We start from the raw sequence: 8,287 nt of genomic DNA on the forward strand, positions 1-8,287 counted from the left end.
ACACACACAATGATCAATCCAACCTCACAGTGATATTTAATGAGGTCTGCATGCTGAGCACACACAATGATCAATCCAAGCTCACAGTGATATTTAATGAGGTCTAGATGCTCACACACACAATGATCAATCCAACCTCACAGTGATATTTAATGAGGTCTGCATGCGAACACACAATGATCAATCCAAGCTCACAGTGATATTTAATTAGGTCTGCATGCTCACACACACAATGATCAATCCAAGCTCACAGTGATATTTAATGAGGTCTGCATGCGAACACAGAATGATCAATCCAAGCTCACAGTGATATTTAATGAGGTCTGCATGCGAACACAGAATGATCAATCCAAGCTCCCAGTGATATTTAATGAGGTCTGCATGCTCACACACACAATGATCAATCCAACCTCACAGTGATATTTAATGAGGTCTGCATGCGCACACACAATGATCAATCCAAGCTCACAGTGATATTTAATGAGGTCTGCATGCTCACACACACAATGATCAATCCAACCTCACAGTGATATTTAATGAGGTCTGCATGCTGAGCACACACAATGATCAATCCAAGCTCACAGTGATATTTAATGAGGTCTGCATGCTGAGCACACACAATGATCAATCCAAGCTCACAGTGATTCCCTGTTGTAGATGTAGGAACTACTATGCAATTCAGTTTCTCAAACATAGCAGTGATCTTTGAGTCATTTTTCTAATAAAACTTTAGTCAAATAATAATTTACTGAAGCTCACATTATTCAAGTTGCATGAACTGAATTACATTACTTTGGCATTATTACGTTCACTAAATTATCTGAGTTTCCACAGTCTTGCTCAGTAAACTGAACTTGTTTTTACAGCTGTTGTCAAGTCAGGCCTTAAAGGATCCCAATGATTCAGCATCAACAACATGGCTAGGAAACCCATTTCATCCCCTCAACACTGTAAAGAACTGTGTCCTCTGGTCCTGGTTTCTGTGCTGCGCTTAAAGAATAAGAAGAAAAGGGGAACCACTGACAATAATGCTATTGCTAATAAGAGGGAAGAAAATAGATGTTCAAACCTTGGTTAGCAGTCAGTCAATATAATATTCTCATTTAGAAGCTTTCCAGCAATACCACACATTGCATCTAGGCTAGTGTTTGTTGGAGTCATTCATTTTTTTTTTTAAACTAATTTATAGTGGACAGAAGAAAAGGAAAGCTGATTTTAGAAATGTGTTTTTTATATAGATGATCAGGAAGCAGGATGAGAATCTTTACCAGTCTCTTCACTTTGTGACTGCATTGCCACAGCCTATTTTCAACACACACACCTAACATGAAAATTGTCATTTCTCAAACCAGCTTCATGCTTTTCAACCATGAATTGTAAATCCTGTTTTTAAACTGTGTTCACATTGTAAACTGTTGTCTTACCTTCATACTGTCTGGAGCAGCTCACTACAGTCAGCACTGAAAAACACAAGAGAGACAGTCAGGGACTAGACCCTTATAAAAGCACCACAGTCATGTTGCTGTTTCCAATGCTTTTACCATTGTTATACCGTGCTCATCAGTTATAGGTGCCTGCCATACATACATGTAACATGTGCTAACACAGGGAGAAGTAAGAGACAGCGCCATCTAGTGATCGGACACTTTTGATCAGGTTTCCTTCTCTTGTTTTGTTAGTAACACACTGCTGTGCACTACTTGCTGCTGGTGTATATAATAATATAAAGACACTCTAATCTAGCCTATATTAAATATGTATAATGACAGGCAGCTCCTGAACTCATAGCCAAAGCACCTTAACACAGACTTACCAAATAATACAAACACAAGATTTGAGTAATTTCAATAAGAACCCTGTAAATGATTGTAAAGGTGAGGGAAGAGTAAAAACAAAGCAGGACAATGTCACATGATAATAATCCTTCATTAACTTGGACACACGCACAGGGTTTAGTAAACTGACAGATCTGTAGCTGTAGTTCAGTATTCATACTAATTCCAGTGTTCATATGAAGAGAAGAAAGCAGACTTGAGTTGTGAATTCAGTTCAATAATGGGTGTGATAAGTGTAACAGGGAGAAGGCTGGGCACACACTGTCGACCACACACACCACAGGTGAGCATCTTAACCCCTATGTGAAAGAGCCAGGCTCCTCTGCATGTGTGCTTATAGAGCTTTTAACCTCATCTCACCAGCAGGGGTCAGCATCCACAATGGCAGTGCATCACACAACACAGCCCGTTACACTGGCAGCATGATTAGCTATTAGTTTATTAATTGTGATCCATCAGGGTGAATGATTGTATTATTTTGCAACAGAGGTATATGTCTAGTGGTACATAAACGCTATTTTTAAATTCTAATCAAATTAATTCAATAAATACAGTAGGAACATTTTCTAGCAGTATCATGCATTGTAACATTTCAATTGAAATGACAAGCATTGACACAGACCTGTGAAGAACAACACATTAAAAGACAGCAGACCACAGGACATGCTCTTACTCCACAGTGTTCAACACTGACAAACAGTTGAACCCTTTCTAAGATACAGACTTTATAATTGATGTGGATTCAACTTACACTACAGGAAACATGATTAGTATATTATAGCATGATCACAATGAATCACCAGCCCCTCCTTATCCTCTCAGTCCTGAATGCTACAGTAGTGTGGTAGGGTGTGTGGGTGATTCACTGATACACTACAGGAATGGCTAGTATATTATAGCATGATCACAATGAATCACCAGCCCTCCTTATCCTCTCAGTCCTGAATGCTACAGTAGTGTGGTAGGGTGTGTGGGTGATTCACTGATACACTACAGGAATTGTTAGTATATTATAGCATGATCACAATGAATCACCAGCCCTCCTTATCCTCTCAGTCCTGAATGCTACAGTAGTGTGGTAGGGTGTGTGGGTGATTCACTGATACACTACAGGAATTGTTAGTATATTATAGCATGATCACAATGAATCACCAGCCCTCCTTATCCTCTCAGTCCTGAATGTTACAGTAGTGTGGTAGGGTGTGTGGGTGATTCACTGACACACTACAGGAATGGTTAGTATATTATAGCATGATCACAATGAATCACCAGCCCCTCCTTATCCTCTCAGTCCTGAATGCTACAGTAGTAAAACTGATATAAACACAACATACAAGATAAAACATGCTTCATACACATGGGGAATCAGCATATAGGAACCACTTCAACACATGCTTTTCAATACTATAAACCTTAGAGAATGATGTTAACACTATTTCTAACTGATTTCTTACTGTGTAAAAATCAGCTGCTATATAATAAAATACAATAAAGATACACACTGTGGTTTCATGAAAATCAAACAAACTGACCGAAACAGACCTAAACAAAAAAAGAGACTGAAAAGGCCCAGAACAATCTTTTACTCCATATAAATGTTCATTGAAGGGCAACTGTTGGCACTCAACATGATTAACTAGCAATACAAAGTATATTAGTAGGATTTTACATTCAGCTCTCAGAAAGCCATAAATAACACAGGAGACCTGCAATCACTGGGTATCGAAATTAAAAAGAAAATACTTTGATCTTCTGGGAACGAGCCATTACTAATGTAAAGTTTGTATTTCACCTCCCAGCAGAGCTAAATGTGAACGAGCCATTACTAATGTAAAGTTTGTATTTCACCTCCTAGCAGAGCTAAATGTGAACGAGCCATTACTAATGTAAAGTTTGTATTTCACCTCCTAGCAAAGCTGAATGTGAACGAGCCATTACTAATGTAAAGTTTGTATTTCACCTCCTAGCAGAGCTAAATGTGAACGAGCCATTGCTAATGTAAAGTTTGTATTTCATCTCCTAGCATTGCTAAATGTGAACGATCCATTACTAATGTAAAGCTTGTATTTCACCTCCTAGCAGAGCTAAATGTGAACGAGTCATTACTAATGTAAAGTTTGTATTTCATCTCCTAGCAGAGCTAAATGTGAACGAGCCATTACTAATGTAAAGCTTGTATTTCACCTCCTAGCAGAGCTAAATGTGAACGAGCCATTACTAATGTAAAGTTTCTATTTCACCTCCTAGCAGAGCTAAATGTGAACGAGTCATTACTAATGTAAAGTTTGTATTTCACCTCCTAGCAGAGCTAAATGTGAACGAGCCATTACTAATGTAAAGTTTGTATTTCACCTCCTAGCAGTGCTGAATGTTTGTTTAACACCCCCTCCCCACATTGTTTGTGTGGCCTGTGAAGCAAATATCAAATTCAATATATATTTCTTCAATAGAATGTGACACATGTTGCTAAAGTTGATAACATTCTGGTAAAGAAAGAAATAACACTGAATAAATCAAGTGCTCGTGTGCTCGCTTCCTGTGCTCAGCTTTAACAGGAAGTGTCAGTGAGCTGCTGCAGCTACAGTTCAGACCAGTTCAAAGGGCCTCAGCAGCATCAGCATATGACACTGTGAGAGGACTTTCTGTACCACTATTTAACATTTTACATATATACTGGTTTTCAGACTCCTATAACTTAGCAATTTAGCAATGTTAGAATCCTTGTACACACATGTGTTTTATTCTTTAGCATGCCTGCCTGTCCTTTATCGTGTTAGGCTATACTTTTACCATAGACCATGCAGTACCACACTTACATTTCATTTATCATACATTGACTTGGTTTTCTACCCTTTACTACACTTTTACGATGAAACTACCTTGAAAAACACACAGTGCTCCTCACGTCCCTGTGCTTTACCATGTGCTTCCCTGCTTTACCATGCATACAGTATGTTTCACAATACTCTCTGTCATTTACCTGGCTTGCACACTCTGCTTTTACCATGAAACTCTTCCCTGCTTCACCATGCATACAGTGTGTTTCACAATACTCTCTGTCATTTACCTGGCTTGAACACTCTGCTTTTACCATGAAACTCTTCCCTGCTTCACCATGCATACAGTGTGTTTCACAATACTCTCTGTCATTTACCTGGCTTGCACACTCTGCTTTTACCATGACATTTCCACAAGACACCATCTCAAAATATTACGATCGAGTCTTCAAACCCGGAATCTTTCACTCTAACTGTCCCCAAACCAGATGGATAATCAGCAGCATGTTTAATAAAGCACCAGCAATAATACTTACATATCAGTGCAGCGAGTTCACAAGCCTGCATTCTGTCTGGAGACGCTTTCAAAGATGAGCTCAGTGTAGAAACGTCACTGTTTTGAAGCTGTAAACATATAGGTTCCTCCCACTGTGCCTATTTAGTAAATGACCACAAATCTATTTCTAATGTGTCTGATTCTGTCATCTGATAGAACATCGCTACATGATCTCATTTCACAGAATATTTATTTTTACACTTAGAATCTAACAACTTCTTCAATATATTTAAGAAGATAAAACTTCTCTTAACCAACTGGCTGCTGGAAAACAAAAACACTTTACTCAATCTGGTCTGGTGAAACCACTGTTCAACTGAGGTGATTGAAACACTTCTCTACACACAGAGAGTGCTGAGGGTATGGAATGGGTTTCCTTGTTATGTTGAGTGGATTGAAACACTTCTCTACACACAGAGAGAGTGCTGAGGGTATGGAATGGGTTTCCTTGTCATGTTGTTGATGCTGAATCATTGGGATCCTTTAACAAAATATTGTGATCAAACAGCACTCAGAACTGGATGAGCACCGAGGGGTCGACAAAAACCTGTACTGGCAAATGAAATAAGAAATGCACCAAAACACACACACACACACACACACACATACACACACACACAGACCGTGTGCGCGCCTACACACACACACACACACACAAACACACACACACAAACACACACACACACAGACGTGTGCACGCCTACATACACACACACACACACACACACACACAGACGTGTGCACGCCTACACACACACACAAACACACACACACAGACGTGTGCACGCCTACACACACACACACACACAAACACACACACACAGACGTGTGCACGCCTACACACACACACACACACACACACAAACACACACACACACACACGTGTGCACGCCTACACACACACACACACACAGACGTGTGCACGCCTACACACACACACACAAACACACACACACAGACGTGTGCACGCCTACACACACACACACACAGACGCGTGCACGCCTACACACACACACAGACGTGTGCACGCCTACACACACACACACACACACACACAGACGTGTGCACGCCTACACACACACACACACACAGACGTGTGCACGCCTACACACACACACACACACACAGACGTGTGCATGCCTACACACACACACACAGACGTGTGCACGCCTACACACACACACACACACAGACGTGTGCACGCCTACACACACACACACACACACAGACGTGTGCATGCCTACACACACACACACAGACGTGTGCACGCCTACACACACACACACACACACACACAGACATGTGCACGCCTACACACACACACACACACACACACAGACGTGTGCACTCCTACACAGACACAGAGACACACACTCACATACTCACACACTCACACACACACACATACGTTTTAGTTGTGTAATTGTTAAATGGTTAGAGTAAATAATTGTTTTATTAGTTACATGAAAGTGTGACATGTGACCAGGTGGTGATTGAATGATTGATTGATTCAACCCCTGGCCATTGCATTGCTATATAAGCACACAGTATTGTGTGTTTGTAGTGCAGAGTTATAGTCAGACCTACTAAAATGTGTAGTTATTGCTACTTGGTGGAGCGAGGCTTTTGTTTGTTTATCTTTGTTTTATTGTAAATAAAGTGTGCAAACTCACTTAAAACTGGTGCTGTGTCTGTGTTTGCTATTCTCACCGCTGACCAGCCTTGACCATATATATGTATTTATGTAATGCTCTCTTCTGTACTGTAGGCTAGTCACATGAAGGTAGCTACAATGTATCAGCATATCATTATCATTAACATTATTAGTGGCAATAAGTAACATATATAGTCAAGATTTTTACACATTTCTAGTCTATAGAAATCTACAGCCAACATATTTGTATAGATTTATAAAATGTCAACTATATGTCTGTTACTTTTATTTTCTATCCAGACTACGCAGTTTATTAGTAAGGCTGAACCAATTCACAGAGATCATCCTCATTGATCAATGCAATGCTTGTTTAAACAATTCAATGTGTTAATCATTGAATTCATGAAGCAGGAGAGAGGGGGTGGGTAGACAGTATGTTTCCTAGCAGTTAGGAAGCTGTCATTTTAAAATGAGAACATGAGAGCGAGCCCCTTCCTGTGTGCAGAGCAGCAGAGGCCACTGAGCTGCTGCACAGCATTCAGTCCAGTGAAGGAGGGCTAATTTAGACCAGATGTATTCTCCAGTAGCCTGTAAAAAGGGCTGGAGACCCTTCTGGTCAAATGCTGTGTTAACTCATTAGAGTGAATCCTCCGTGTCTCCCTTCACTCCTTTGGGTCCCGACAGGATAGCCTTGTCTGATAAAGCCATGCATTCTAAAAACCTCCTTTGATTTCCCCTCACCCATGTGTTGTTCTACCTTGCCTCCATGCTGGGCCTGTGAGCTAGGGCCCTGGGGCATCCCTATGATGGGAATACATGAGGACAAAATAAGACCAAGTTTTTGTGCAGAACTTCAAATAAACATTACCATTAAAATGTAAGGATGTAGTTAATGCATACCCTATAAGGAACCTTTCAAATATTTATTGGAAGTATACATGACTTCAAAGCAATGTTGCATTTTTTATTCAACCAAAATACAGAAATGCACATAGGTTAATATGCATTAAAACATACAAACACTTGCACACACACTTTATTTAGGATATATATATATATATATATATATATATATATATATATATATATATATATATATATATATATATATAAAATATATAGTGTTGGTATAAGAAAACAAAAATGTGAAAGGGCCATATAATCCAACTGGATGGTGAACAAAGTACTCATATAATGGAAAGTGTCTGGGATTTAAACTAAAGAGGGGTTAATGAATACATTTGTAAATGATCATGGGGTGTAAATTAAGGTATAGTAAAAAATAAAGTTTGGTTTAAAATGATTATTATTATAGGACATATACAATACATTTGGGGCATTAGGACCCTGCAGAGATGATTAGAGTCACGGGTGAAAACATTTCTGTCTAATCTTTTGAAGGCCGCGGTATATTCAAGTGAGATCACCACCAGTTTTCCAAACAACAAAACTAGACTACACGACT

The 8,287-nt window shown here is 39.6% G+C and overlaps 1 long non-coding RNA gene across 1 annotated transcript; it reads right to left on the minus strand.

Annotated features, from left to right (window-relative positions):
* Nucleotides 1-640: 640 nt before the first annotated feature.
* On the minus strand, nucleotides 641-5,187 carry LOC131721223 (uncharacterized). The gene is made up of 3 exons (XR_009319896.1): nucleotides 5,149-5,187; nucleotides 1,425-1,460; nucleotides 641-990 (listed from the first exon to the last, which is right to left on the minus strand). It is a non-coding gene; the product is annotated as an uncharacterized LOC131721223 (long non-coding RNA).
* Between the last annotated feature and the right edge of the window lie 3,100 nt (nucleotides 5,188-8,287).

This window comes from Acipenser ruthenus, chromosome 48 (genome assembly GCF_902713425.1).
Source record: "Acipenser ruthenus chromosome 48, fAciRut3.2 maternal haplotype, whole genome shotgun sequence".
Taxonomy (NCBI): domain Eukaryota; kingdom Metazoa; phylum Chordata; class Actinopteri; order Acipenseriformes; family Acipenseridae; genus Acipenser; species Acipenser ruthenus.